Consider the following 15,622-nt stretch of genomic DNA (forward strand, 5'->3'; position numbering starts at 1 on the left):
CAATTCTGTCTGGTCAAAAGTGTTTGTAAAATGTCTGAGGATTGAAGATTAATTTGCTGAGGTTGAGAAATAATCCAACATGTAACATTTAACTCATTTTTTGCCTAAAGGTAACTTCATATGACAGTCAAGCTTAACACACAAGTTTAGTGTCACTTCTGAATGAGACTGAAAATATTTCTATGTCGAAGATTTTGTTCTTTAGTATGGAAACTTTTAGCACTGAAGTTCTGTGTCTCAACTAGAAGAAAACTGGCCCTGCTGATGGAAAGATAAAAAAAATTGGGACCATAATTATAATTATGTAATAGGTTTGCTTTCTGTTCAATCAGTGAGGCGCATGAGAAGGTTGCCTGTCAGCAATTTAAATGGTTTTGCCTCTTTCAGAACGCAATATTATTGTTAAGAATACAAATTTTCCAAATTTGAAGAAGTACAATAATAAACCTACACTGCATGAAGCCTCAGTATCCAGATGCAGTTTTGTTATTCAGTGAACCAGGTGTTTATATCAGCACACACAGCAAGACAATAACTGTAATCCATCTGGTCTGACAGCAAATCATGAAATAATCATGCAACAGTCTTCCTCATAAGGACAAAACCTGCCTGCTTTTTTGTTATTCAGCATGAATTTAAAATGACTGTATTCAACAGGACAGTCTGAGTGCAGTCCACTGTGGCTCTGTGGTCAAATTTATGTGTTACTTTATATAAATCCTTTTTTAACCTTTTAGTTACCAAAAATTTTAGTCTTTAAACTTTAACTGTAACTGAGGAATATGAACCACCCTATGATGATCTTTGTAAAACTCTTCATTTGCTGCTCTTTGTGCTTACATTTTTCTCTTTAATAGTTTGTAAAAATTATTTCTCCTCCTCCGTTGATCTATACTTCACCATTTTCAAAGTAGTCATATTTGTGCACCCCCGGGGTAAAAAAGTGTTTTTACATTACATTTAGGCAATATACTTCTCTTTAGACTAGTCTGAAGAACTACCTCAGGAGATATTTGAGAGGATTTTTTTAAATCTAGCTGTTTCCAATACAATATTTTACTGCAATATTTAGATTTGCACAATTCTAGGAGTAATGGAGGCAATGCTAGTCATTGCAACATTTACTACATATACACAGTAATGAAGGTTGAATTAAACAAACATTTCACCACATTATTTTTGTGTGGGTAGCAGCTCTTCCAGCCATGTTGTAGATCTTTCTGTTAATCTACTTTTGAACCATTTTTTGGTTCAAAAGTAGATTAAAGTAAAAATGCAATAGAAAAATATTTTGCATTTTTTTGTTTTCTTGGGTCAATAATGAGAAGACAAGTGCTTGAGATAATAGTTAACTCTTTAGATGCCACAGTTGTTGGAGCTTGGAGAAGCGGGTGGTGTGGCCACCGATTATTGAAAGACCGCGGCCATTTGTAGAAGGTGGCCCCCTTCTCTAGCGGTCCAAAGTAGTAATGAGTTTAAGCTCTGACTGGAGGCGTGGCTTGTAACTTTCCCAAATAAAGGGTTAATAATATGTAAATGGCAAAATTACATTACATTTGGTATTATATACCAAAAGCAAGTGGTAAAAATGGCTTAGATAAGTATATTTTCACTGGAAGAGGGAACTTTTCTCTATGTAATGGCACAGTAGGCAGTTAAAGGGTTAACGGTGACCAGCCTATATTTAATCAAGTTTACTACTTACAGGCTGTCTTGTGTTTTAGTGCAGTCCATGTGCAGAAAAAAGGACAAACTATCCATTTAACACATCTAAAGACTAATTTGACTAATAATAGCTTTTTTATCTTCTAATCCCATGACATCATAACTTTTCATGTTATATTTTTTAAGGTTTTTTACAGAAACTGTTCCAATATCATTGTAAATTATTTATTCCTTGATAATCACCGTTTAAGAATCTGAATTTGTGACAAACTCAGCCATAATCTCTTATGTGGAGCTTTAAGTTCTGATGTCCTTTCTTCACCCTAAACAAGAAAGGAGCTTCCATGAATGTCGATTCCATGAATCGACTGACATGTTAAATGTCCACTGGGCAGATTTCACCAGTTCTGGTGACCTCGCAGCATGTCAAGCTGTACTCAATTACACATGGTGTGTCTTCTTAGTTCTTACAAGTGTCACAAGGAGCTGAAAGGGGGAGTACATCACAACATCTTTCATATCATGAATATGAAGGAAAATAAAATCACAAAAGAAAAAAAATAGAAGACATTTGATGTGACAAAATAACAGCGGTGTTGTTATGAAATTATGTTTTCTTCAGATTTCATTAGGAAGCTGCCTCCTGTTGAAGATCCAACGGTACTGAAATACTGTGGGTTAAAATAAGTATCCATCACCAACAGTGACCAGAGAAATATATCTGCAAAGTCCTTCATTTTAAAGGAAACTATTTATAGACTTTAAAGCAGAAAAGAGGACATAATATGATGTTATTAATATGCATAGTTTTGTTTGATAATTACATGAAGAGGAACTTCATTTACATTCCACAGTATTAAAATATACATAAGCATTAATGATGTTGTAGCGAGGATGTAATCTAACTAGCCTCCCCTGCTGAGTCACGGTGTCCTTTGGGTTGCTGTGATATTCTGCTGAAACCACAAACTGGAGTTGCCAGCCAGCTTAATATAAGATGCAAGCACTCCTACGGCTAGCTTATATGAAATAGCATTTAGTAAAAGCTGACACTTCTTCAGGCAGAATTTCAGATCAGTTTATAGGCTGAGTTATTTCTCTCCCGCTGCTATCTGTCTGGTTGAGAATCCATTGAGTTGATGCACGGCGAACAACACAAAGGAAACTAAAGGACCCTCTGAGCGATATACAATCTTAGAACGCTACTACCGATATTACCCCAAAACAATATGACTGAAAATTAATTTGAAACTTTTTTAAGCAACTATAATGAATTTCATTGTGAAAATTTCAGGATTTTGTAAAAAAAACTCTTCAGGATTTCCATTCAGTTGCCATCTTGTGTTTGTGTAACTTATCAGATGAACCTAACTGCAACATCGCAAGGCCAGAGTGCTGCTTAGCTGATTCATTTCCCATGTTAGTAAAAGCAAACTCACCAAGCGCAATTCTCATCTTGTTGCAAATTCCCAGAATTGTGCTGAGAAGTATATGAGGTACGGCAGTCACTGTGAGGAAGGACTCAGGACGTGTTGACAAAGACAAACACTGAGGGTGTTGTCTGTTTGGCATGTTTACCAGATTAACTTAAGATAAGATACACAAATTTTAAAAAAAGACTTTGTATCAGCATTGTACACCTGCATGAATACAAACAGATGCTACACAGCGGTGAACGGTTCAACAATCAGGTAATACAAGCATCTAAACAATGCTCCGCCTGAACTAACAATGTCCTCCACCCAAATGCTTCCCTCATAGCTTGTGCTCTTTTGGTCCATGTTGAAAAAAATACAACAAAGTCACCCTTAAATATAAATCTAGACAAAGACAGACTGACTAACTACAATCTAAAAGTCAATCTGGTGAATGATAATAACAGCAAAGATGGAGCATCCACTAAAAACTGGCCAGTCTAGAGAAGTTAGGATGACAGCATCTGCAATGGAGTAGATCTAACCGGTCATCTCCTCGCCTGAGCCTCTGTCTCTGTGTTCCAGTGAAAGAGGACTAATCAATACGTCCGATCGATGGCTTCAAAGACTTAGCCTAAGCTCTGCTCCATTCTTGGTAGGTTGTCATTCACTACTGGCTGCCCAGACACATCTTATTCCAACAGGAGACAGCTATTCACTGTGTGACTTTCAACTGTCTGTTTAAAGCAAAGTACTACACATTGTCCCTTACTGAAGGATTCTGACGAGAGGCAGTGGTGTGTTCTCAGAGGGCAGAGTGCACGGAGCTTTGGCTAGGGAAAGAAAAGACGGTTGGGGAGGGCATAGGGGGACGGAGGTGGCTCTGTAGAGATGCCATGCTGGGAGAACAGACAATTGCGAAGGCTGCACTCAGGAAATCATCAAACAGCAGTTGGTTAAGGGTCTCTCTTGTTGAACAGCAGTAAAGAGGCCATGATGATGTGACAGCAGGCTGAGCCGATGAATGCGACTTTTGGCTCCGGTTATAGATAGTCCCATTTTATTCGACACGGGCCGCCTTTTCTTCCACTGGCAGTGAGCTGAATGGGGGCTTGGCATTTGAAAGGAAGCAGAGAGATTTGCTGGCGGATTAATCCTTTCATTAGGGGAAAGTGAGACGTTAATTGCGGCAACAGCTGCATCTCTCATGTTTACACGACTGACGATTTAAGCGCCATCCCTTTAAACGGAAAAAAGCAATTATCAATAAATGCGGGGCAATCTTGCCGTGATGAATTGCTCACAAATTAGCCTTTCTTCTTCTTCTGTACCGAATGTTCGGGGCGCAAACATCCGTGCTGGCTAGCGGCGTGTGGTTGTGGGCCGCATTGTAACACAACAAAGATCGAACACTTGACTTTTCTGCAATGAAGAGCTCCAAAGGAGAGCGATCAAAGGTGAGTCATGACTTTTTTTTTAGCAGATGAGAACGCAGGGGGTGGAGGGAAGTGGGGAGAAAGGTTCTTGTGCAGTCTGAGACGGGTAGAGCAATCGAGTCTGTTGACACACGGTGGAACAACAACCTCAATAGAGAAAAGCTTGCCAGAAAACTAGGATCAAGTTATGCTGGGAAACTGAGATGGAACGGCACGTCGTAAAACTTGGAGAAGTAAAATAAGCACCAAGAGGAAAAAAAAACAATTGAGAAAAATTCACATACAAAAGGAAGTTTAGGACGATGTAAGGCAGATGGAGAGGTTGAGCGATGAAATGGGAACTGGATGACTGAAAACAAGGGCAGCGTGAGGTTTGTCAGTAAGAAGGGATGGATGTAGGACAAATAAAGCAGAGGGGCAGAGTGGTGGTGAGAGGAGAGATGGGAACTGAGGAAGTGAGGAAGGCAGGGTAACATTCACCGTTAGGGCCGATCAATTTCTCGTCCCCTCAATAATAGATGTGACGAGCACGGTGGGCTGTTATCTGTCAGGCTTCACCGGCCGAAATACAATCCCCTCTGGGAGCCAACACACACGCACACACACGTACAACAAAACAAAAATAAAACAGATTTTAATGCACACATTTTTGCAACTTCCCAGCTAACCTTGAAGCACATGTTGGTTTAAAAAAAAACAAAAACAACAAAAATGGAATTCAACATGAGATGGAAATCGTTTAGGCTCACTGGAGCCGCCGTTAGTTATCCTCATGGTCGCACTGCTCTGACGCTGTTGACGCTCTCATTCATCAGCTGAACTTTCTTTCTCCATTTCACACACAAATGCAGTTCAGATGCTGCCACTTGTCTATTCTCACACCTTCTGTCTTCCATCTTTCACTGCAACACCGGGCATGTCGTGCACAATTACACTGGTGAGGATGCTGCACCGACTTTTGCCCTTTCAACCCTGTGCAAGTATCAACACATATGTAAACACACACTAGCTTTAGGTTAGGTAACAGCTATCAGGAGTGTTAGGCAGAGCCAGGAAGGCAGGCATGTGGAAGGCATACTTGCATGACAGAGCACAGCAGAATCAAGCTCTCACTCAGCCCGTATCTGTCATGACGCCTTCATGTCGCTTTACCCAGATGTGTCAGACCATAACGCCCACACACTCCCTACACATTTACCTCACCTCCAGCTGTACCCCCTGCAGCTATAAAAACGAGAAAGGACGATGCACTTTATACTTGTGATGTACAATTCTGTGAAAATAAACAAAGCTTTACACGTCAGCACATCTAAAAATAAATACATTTATTTTTTAAAAAATCATTGTAAAATTGCATACATGTTTAGTGAAAACAGCACATGGTGTATCGATAAGTACCAGCCTGGTGTGAGGAACTCCATATGAACAGAGGTTTTGATTGTTTGCTGGTCTGGAATATCAGCAGACTCTTTCCGATCGAGACCAATCAGATCAGCCGACATGTTCATTCATTCATTCATTCATTCATTTTCTGAACCGCTTAATCCAATTCAGGGTCACAGGGAAGCTGGAGCCTATCCCAGCTGGCTTTGGGCGACAGGCAGGGTACACCCTGGACAGCTCGCCAGTCCATCGCAGAGCCGACATGTTGAGATAGTGCTTCCAGTGAAAAGACTCCTCTTTTCTCTGGTAATTATGTATTCTTGAATCAAATATGAACACATCTGTGTGACAACTAAAGCTGGCCTTAAACTGGGTCATACAACGGGGCAATCATCCCAAAACACAGCAGCAAATTTACAACAGAATAATAAAAGAAAAGAGCCAATGTGTGTTAATAAAGTCCAGAATTACACCTGATTAAAATGCTCTGTCAAATCAATAACATTGTAATAATGCAAAACAATGTGACAACAAAGTAAGAAAGCATGGACCGAAATTCCTCCATGATGATGAAAGCCTCAGCCTGCTGTCCTGAAAGTTTTCACTGTATGCCTGCTCCAACACACTTGGCATACATTAAATTGATTCAACAGCTATTTAATTTCTACTCAGTGGCACATTAATTTGAGTCAGGTGTGTTGGAGCAAGGATACAAGGAAAAGCTGCTGCCCTCAAGGACCAGAGCTGGACACCCCTGATGTAAGCGGCTAATAACATCAGACACTGCACGTCATTTTTCACATACTCCCTTCTGTATTTAGGCTGAGTTTATCTTAAATTAATATAAACTAATATGATGCAACATGTCATATATTGTTCTTAATCAGAACTTGTAACCTGATTTCAAGACATGTTGAGAACTGGATGTTTTTTTATGCGCTGATCCATAAAAACTTTCAATTAAAAGATTTACTTTCTTTTTCACACCGCTGCATCTATATGCAACATCAGAGCAGAGGAAAACCTGATCATGCACCTTTTTTTCCTCATTGCTGACTTTTACCATATGACATGTCACAGCAAATCAGGCCACATGCGTTCAAAGACATTGTGACAAAAGTAGAACAGAATAAATCGGCGTATATGTTGCTGAGAGAACACGGGGGATGATAAACAGCTGAAAACAACCTGACAGACTGAAAACACGCACAGAAAGTAGAAAAGCAGAGCTGATGAAGGAAATTGGAAGAAAATGTGTGGGGCCAGTTATGTCAGGCAGAAAAAAATCCTAATTAGATGTTCAAATGCGTTTCAGACGTCCAACCGAAAACAAAACATCTCAACCAGAGAGGCGTTAAAATATAAAAAGACTCCAAATTTATGAGTCAGATCGTGGGAGTCAGCTGTACATCAGCAATGTAGTCCTTGTCACAGCATGGGCTCATATGTTGCAAACAGTTGGACCCACTACCACACCAAAAAGACACTTCACACACACACACACACACACACACACAACTGGCTGCAGGTAAGCAAGAAGTCAACAAGCAAATAATGACATGTAATTATCATGTTTGGATAAAGCTGCGGTTTTATTTATTCCTGGATAAGAAGAGACGTCAAGTGGCTACAGGAACAATCTGTTCCTGCAGCGTTGTGCTGGAATTTCTGTTTGCTGACAGCTTTTAAATTATGTGTCATTCATGGACTTAAACAGAGGGGAGCCACAGGAAAGCTGGGTTATATCGGGAAAAAAGCGTGCTCTAATGTAATCCAGGGTAAACGTTTGGATGCTTCTTTAACTGCAGCTGAAGTGTCAAGTGTGTGGTAATACTTCTGCTGACAGAAATAGATCTGTCGGTGTTTACTCATTACGAACTCAGCTGATGTGGCGTTGAGTATTAATTATATTCAGCTCTTTTGTATAATGGCGTCAGGCTTTATCATCCCTGCCAACCCTGATAGTGCTACTCCGTAATAGTTGCTCTAATGAATGAGGTGGCATTGCTCCGATCCTCAACATGCACTGATGTTATTCATTTCATCAGGCTTTCTGTTGTCTCCAAGGTATACTAACGCGGGTAGAGCGAGCGCATCCACATTATATATTTGGTTTTGGCTGTCGTTTGTAAGCAGAGGCTATATAACTGTGTGTTACACTCTAAAAGTAATGACCTCCCAACTAGACAAACACAAAAATGAGCCTTGCGTTAATTGTTTGAGAAGATTTTTGTGAGTGTTTATGCATGAAGCAAACAGTAGTGATTGTGAACACTGTCTGTCTTGATCTTAAAATGCTTGCAGTGATATTTTCCAAATCCAACATCTTCATTCTGACAGTATTTAAAGTTTAGGAATTAATCTCCAATCAACAGTAAAAACACTTCTTTCGTTTTGTGTTGTTAACAAAGATGTACGAAATTAAATGAAGTACTTTTGTTTAATTCCACAGCTGTTTTTGGTTTTTATGGCTGTTAGATGAACAAAAAAAAACCAGTGAAGTAAAAACAGACTTTCATGGCTTTGTAAGAGAATAAAGTATTTATTACTTAGGAAAAGTTGTGAGCCAATCACTTCTTTCTATTTGACTTCCAGCTTCCAGACTTCCTTGTAATCTTTTAAAATGGTCTTGAGAAATAGTTCTGCGGTCTTTCTGATGTTTTTCTGTTTCTTTCTTGGGCATTGACACCTTATTTCCCCATTCTCAGTCTCGTCCTTATGCCTGATTATTTTTCAGAGAAAGTTTTTAGGTTTGCTAATCCTCTTAAAAGGAACCCAAACTGTCAGCACTAGCTGATCTTTATATTTTTATTGACGTATTTCACTAAAATTCATTGTGCTGACATGTGAAAACTCCTTCTGACATTAAAATTCTTATGTGTTTACTATGTTTTTTAAGAACAGAGGTTGCCATTATTTTCCTTGCTCAATGCATTCTGGGAGGTGGCGTATCAGCATTCCTCTCAATACAAGAAGACAAGGACATGAAGGCAAAGGAGACTCGTCTGTGGCTGGATTTTCTTTTCTTCTGGAACCATCGATCTGCAGAAACTACACTGCTGAGATGCTTCTGGTTTCAGTTTCCAGTCAAAAAGCAACAAAAAACAGCAACATGACTCTTCATTATTTTCAGAGTGGTAAGAAAAGGGGAACGGAGTGAGAGAAAGTCTAGACAGACACGACTTCTAAAGAACCTACGTTTATCTTCTCCGCACATCTGGGCTGACAAGGCTGCTGTTTAGAAACGGAGGCTTATATCAGCAAGAGACAACAGCAAGGCGCAGGACTGCAGGTTAGGCTGGCGAGCAAAAAACACGGAGAGAAACGTTGCAGACATGAGAGCTGGATGTCCTTCTGCTGAGATGTAGACAAGCTGCTCAACCCGTCACAGCCTCCAACCCATCAGGCATTTCCTGAACCACCAAACAGACCCTGAACCATCACAAAGACCCTGAACCATCAAACAGACCCTGAATCTTCAGACAGACCCTGAACCATCAGACAGACCCTGAACCATCAAACAGACCCTGAACCATCAGACAGACCCTGAATCTTCAGACAGACCCTGAACCATCAGACAGACCCTGAACCATCAGACAGACCCTGAACCATCAAACAGACCCTGAACCATCAGACAGACCCTGAACCATCAGAAAGACCCTGAACCATCAGACAGACCCTGAACCATCAGACAGACCCTGAACCATCAAACAGACCCTGAACCACCAAACAGACCCTGAACCATCAGACAGACCCTGAACCATCAGACAGACCCTGAACCATCAAACAGACCCTGAACCATCAGACAGACCCTGAATCTTCAGACAGACCCTGAACCATCAGACAGACCCTGAATCTTCAGACAGACCCTGAACCATCAGACAGACCCTGAACCATCAAACAGACCCTGAACCATCAGACAGACCCTGAACCATCAGAAAGACCCTGAACCATCAAACAGACCCTGAACCATCAGACAGACCCTGAACCACCAAACAGACCCTGAACCACCAAACAGACCCTGAACCATCAAACAGAACCTGAACCATCAAACAGAACCTGAACCATCAGACAGACCCTGAACCATCAGACAGACCCTGAACCATCAGACAGACCCTGAACCATCAGAAAGACCCTGAACCATCAAACAGACCCTGAACCATCAGACAGACCCTGAACCATCAAACAGACCCTGAACCACCAAACAGACCCTGAACCATCAGACAGAACCTGAACCATCAAACAGAACCTGAACCATCAGACAGACCCTGAACCATCAGACCCTGAACCATCAGACCCTGAACCATCAGAAAGACCCTGAACCATCAAACAGACCCTGAACCATCAGACAGACCCTGAACCATCAGACAGAACCTGAACCATCAAACAGATCGTGAACCATCAGACATGACCTTGAACTGTTAGATACGACCTTGAACCATCAGACAGACCCTGAACCATCAAACAGACCCTGAACCATCAAACAGACCCTGAACCATCAGACAGACCCTGAACCATCAGAAAGACCCTGAACCATCAAACAGACCCTGAACCATCAGACAGACCCTGAACCATCAAACAGACCCTGAACCACCAAACAGACCCTGAACCATCAGACAGACCCTGAACCATCAGAAAGACCCTGAACCATCAGACAGACCCTGAACCATCAAACAGAACCTGAACCATCAAACAGAACCTGAACCATCAGACAGACCCTGAACCATCAGACCCTGAACCATCAGAAAGACCCTGAACCATCAAACAGACCCTGAACCATCAGACAGACCCTGAACCATCAGACAGAACCTGAACCATCAAACAGATCGTGAACCATAAGACATGACCTTGAACTGTTAGATACGACCTTGAACCAACGGACAGACCCTGAACCATCAGACAGACCCTGAACCATCAAACTGACCCTGAACCATCAAACTGACCCTGAACCATCAAACTGACCCTGAACCATCAAACAGAACCTGAACCATCAGACATGACCTTGAACTGTTAGATACGACCTTGAACCAACGGACAGACCCTGAACCATCAGACAGACCCTGAACCATCAAACAAATCCTGAACCATCAATTAGATCCTGAACCATCAAACTAACCCTAAACCATCAAACAGATCCCAAACCCTCAACCAGATCCTGAAACATCAGACAGACCTTGAACCATCAAACACAATCTGAACCATCAAACAGAACTTGAGCCATCAAACATATCCTAAACCATCAGACATGACCTTGAACTATTGGATACGACCTTGAACCCACGGACAGACCCTGAACCATCAGACAGACCTTTAACCATGGAACACAACCCTGAACATCTGGAAGATTGCTGAACCATCCCGCTGATGCTGAACCACAGAACTGACCCTGGACACGTTGGAATCTGACAACCTACAGCTTTATTTAGTCCTCTTAACAGTTTTTTCAACTACAGCCGATGCAGCAACTCAAACAAGTCACATCACATGAGATACAGCTGACAGATGTCTATTATTTGATAACTACACATCATATTTATGCAGATAAGCAGCCAGAACAATAAAAGAAAAACTGTCAGTCTTGTTTTCAGTCCTGTTTTTGTGTGCCGTTACACACACAAAACATTCATCTATCTATTGATACGGTTAGAAGTAATCAACTTATTTATGTCATTGACCATGTTCATGATGTGTAACGCACTACATTAATCTGTACCAGAAAGCATTTGATGTGAACAGCCATTGACAGAGAGCAGAAGTCTTTGTAACAAGCGCCATCTCTGAGTGTGTATTGGCAAGGAGCTGTGAAACAAATAGCGGATACTTTGGTTGACTGTCATTTTCATCCATCTGATAGTCCTCATCTTTAGGTGTATTTTCTTCATAACTGTTCTCCGTGCCACATGGAAAAGACTGAACAGAAAATATTGAGCCAACATCTGCAGCACAGACTGCTGCAACCCTAATATTTTACTTCCACAAACATATGCAACGTAGATAAGTGTAGAATGCTTGATAATGACTGAAGTAGTTTTAAAATCACATTTTTACAGCCGAAGCGAATGTCATCAGGCAAGATCTATTGTCACTCTTAGAGTTTCTTTTAACACTGACTAGATGAATCATTCTGAAGGTTGGTTGGTGGCGTTTTTAACTAGGCGAGCAGCATAAATTTCATCTCCAAATCAAATAAACCATTAAAATAGAAAAAAAAAAGGACATTGTTGGAGTAACATATTCAGCAGACTGATCTGGGAGCAACAGGCGACCTGGACATTTATGGAGTGATATTCATGATTCTTAATGCATCCTTGTGTTCAGTCTTACGTCTGCACCAGTCTCTACCACAGACACACCCACTCCTTCTCTAGCACCGCGGTCAATCACCACAATACTAACCATCTACACCTGCAACCTGCTCAGCACCAGGACTTTTAAGCACCGACTCCAACCCTCATTCCTCGTTGGATCTCGCTCACAGATAGACGAACTTACCTTCCTCCTTCCTGTGCCTCTGACTCCTGGCTTTCCCTCTGGACTTCCACCTTTACTGATAGTTTCATGAGATCATTACCGCTTTGGTTATCTTAAATTATAATCCTGTTCAATCTCTCGCTGTGTGGTCCTTCATAACCCATCTATTACAGTGGTGGTGTTCAGAAAACCAGCAATAGAACAAAATCCCCTCTTGACTCGTACTTTTTCTTCAGTTATTAAAATAAATAAACATTGGTTCATTTTATCCTGATAAAAATAGTCATGTTCAGACACGATCTCCAATCTCTTGCTATTTATTAGTGAAATAGCGAAATGCTTTGTAAAGTACCAAGTTATTTTATGAGAGAAATGACAGTAATTAGCAGAAAACATGTTTAAACATGTCAGAACTCAGATGTTTAGAAGACAATTCCCGAGTCTTTCTGAATTTATTCTTGGATGGGAACAAATCCAGGTTACAAAGTTTTTTGTGAATGCCACAATCTACATGAAAAGCGTTTTAAAAAGGACTTAACTTTGTTTGTAGGAACAGTTGGTTTGTTCTAAGCATCTTAATTTGTTCCCATTTGTTCACTGAACCTTTAACACAGATTAACAGACAAACAAAAAATTGTATTTCTGCATCAATATACTCTAAAACTCTTAATCATTTGTAAACTTGATACAGACTGGCAACATGTATTGTAAAAAAAGGAAAAATGGATAAGTGGAGGCCAAAAGAGTAAAAAAAAAAAAAAAAGGCCAATAAAATAATCTACAGCAGATTATCAGTATCACTGATGTTAAGAAAAACGGGGTTTAAAAAAAAAAAAAAAAAAAAAAAAAAAAAAAAAAAGACCTTAGAGACACTTCTGGACCTTCCATCTTCTGAAGCATAATCAAAAATGGTCTCCATGGAAAGATGATTGTCAAGAAGCTCTGCTTAAGGAGGAAAAACAAGTAGATGATGCTGAAAGATGCCAAAAGAGACTTGAACTGAAGTAAAAATCCGTGACAACAGATTTTACTGAGTGATGAATCCTCCCCAGAGACCACACCTCAGCATTACTGAAGCAGACAACACAATAAAAAGACAGAAAACATCCAAAGAAAAGCTTTGGGAAGCCATTTAAGAAGCCTGGTGTGCTATGCCTAAAGACAACTTAAAGAAATGAGAAGAAAGGGCATCTTAGAGGGAGAATAAAGGGGTTCATACTATCTAATAACTTGTCAGAACTGCAGCAACTCTTTTCAACTTGTACGTTGTATTTCCCTTCATGCTTGCACAAGTTTCAGATAGTTGCTGTACATGAATTAAAGAAGTGAAGGTAGACTCAACATTTTTGCCCAGGACTGTGTTTCAGTGGCGATAACAGAGAGAAAGTGAAATCAGAACCACATTACCCAAGCTGCTTGTTTAAGTCCAACACAGTCTGGGAAACAGCGATTCCAAGGCTGAATGTATGAACACACTTTACAAAACCCGACACTGATAAAAGCAACACACTCCATGGTCTATTTAGTATTTGTGCAAGATAATGCCATGTTTTATGATGTTCAACACCTAAAACCAATATTTCACTTCAAGAAATGACGCTGAAAGCATTCACCATTTATCATTAGGGACTTTATGTGTTTTTGTGTGTGTATTTGTGGTTGTATATCTCTGTTCTTTACCTGCATTACATATTTACATTCTTTTACCCAGGGTGGGATGGAAAAGAGTGATCTTTCTTTGACCCTGGAATAATCTGGCATGGCTTCAGTGTGGCACTTATACGTACAAAGAGCACACACCAACCCTGCGGTCAGTTATGTAATCCTGAATAATGAGACAGTTTGAGATTTCTTTTGCGATATACAAAGGATTTTACATTCATCCTTTCCACACACTTGCATTAGATGAATACTAAGATGTATATTATATATAGATATATACATTTATCTACTGCAAATCACTTACTAGAAAGTCATTTAAATTTTCAACTCCCCTTTCATGTTCCATTTCCATTTTTCAGACCAACATTACTCAGGCTTTTATTAATAGTCTTGCAGTATGTGTAAAAATAGCTCGAATCAGTGTACAGATACAATATGCTGGGGGGAAAGTAATATGATAATAAAAAGTATCAAGGCATTTCTGGGGCAGGACCGAGAGAGGGAAAATTGCTTCCCAAGAACCGAGAGTGGCTCCCCAGTGAGCTCACAAATGAAAGAAAGGAAAAAAAACTAAAACAACTGAAAATTTACAGTCCACTTGCAGAAAGACAAATGGCAAAAGTAAAAAAAAAAAAAGAGAGAGAAAAAGAGAGAGAGAGAGAGAGAGAGAGAGAGAGCAACCTTGCTGCCTAACACCATGTTCAACACATGATGGAACAAATTCTCCATCTAAAGCACGCTCTGTCAAGTTCAAAAACATGGCTCTGGCACTGTAGCGCTGTGAAATCCCTGCCATGTAGGCCATGCCAAAACAAATGTGATGTCAATGCAATAATAAACGAGCTTTGTGTTTGAGTGCAACCATGATAATTAGTCTCAAGACGGTATGTTAGTTGAGAGGAAGGCTCATAAAATATAGAGGCCGTTTGGCGTGCACTCAAGAACAAATCTGTAGTCTGAGAGCGTGGGCTGTTACACTAATGTTCTACACAGTTCAGATCTGGCAGAGGCACAGTCAGAAAACTTTATTTAGGGGAAAGATGCTGACGGTTTCAGGCAGCAGGCTCGAAAGATTACTGAGTCAGCGCGCGCACGTCGATGCTTGCCCTCTCTTAGAAACGCATTAACACATACACTGATGTACCACACACTCCACTCTAAAAAAAGAAGTCCTTTTTGTTGATTCGGATGGCCCGTTTTGCCCGTGAGACTACGCGCATCACAATTCCAAGGTTCCTGACAAAATTGGGGTCGGCGCTGAACAGCACCGCAACCCAAGGTCGGGGAGATGATAATGATGTTTATGAAGTCTAAATCCGCAAAATAAGTTTCCATCTGTATCTCCCCGAGAGCCAAACTGTCGAGCAAGCGTCCATTGTGACCGCGTGTGAAAGGTCTGCTTCGCAATTTTAAGCTGGAAGTTGCGTCACATTGTGTGGTGAAGCTGAGGAGGGAGACTGGGGATAGTGCACACAAACCTGGAAGCCATTTAAAGGCAGGCAGGTAGAAGACACGCGTTCCTGTGGTTTCATGCGGTGAATTATAAGATTATTGTCCCAATCCTGGAACGCCAGCGGGGGAGCCTGTGAC

Source organism: Telmatherina bonti, assembly GCF_933228915.1.
Source record: "Telmatherina bonti genome assembly, chromosome: 7".
Classification (NCBI taxonomy): Eukaryota; Metazoa; Chordata; class Actinopteri; order Atheriniformes; family Telmatherinidae; genus Telmatherina; species Telmatherina bonti.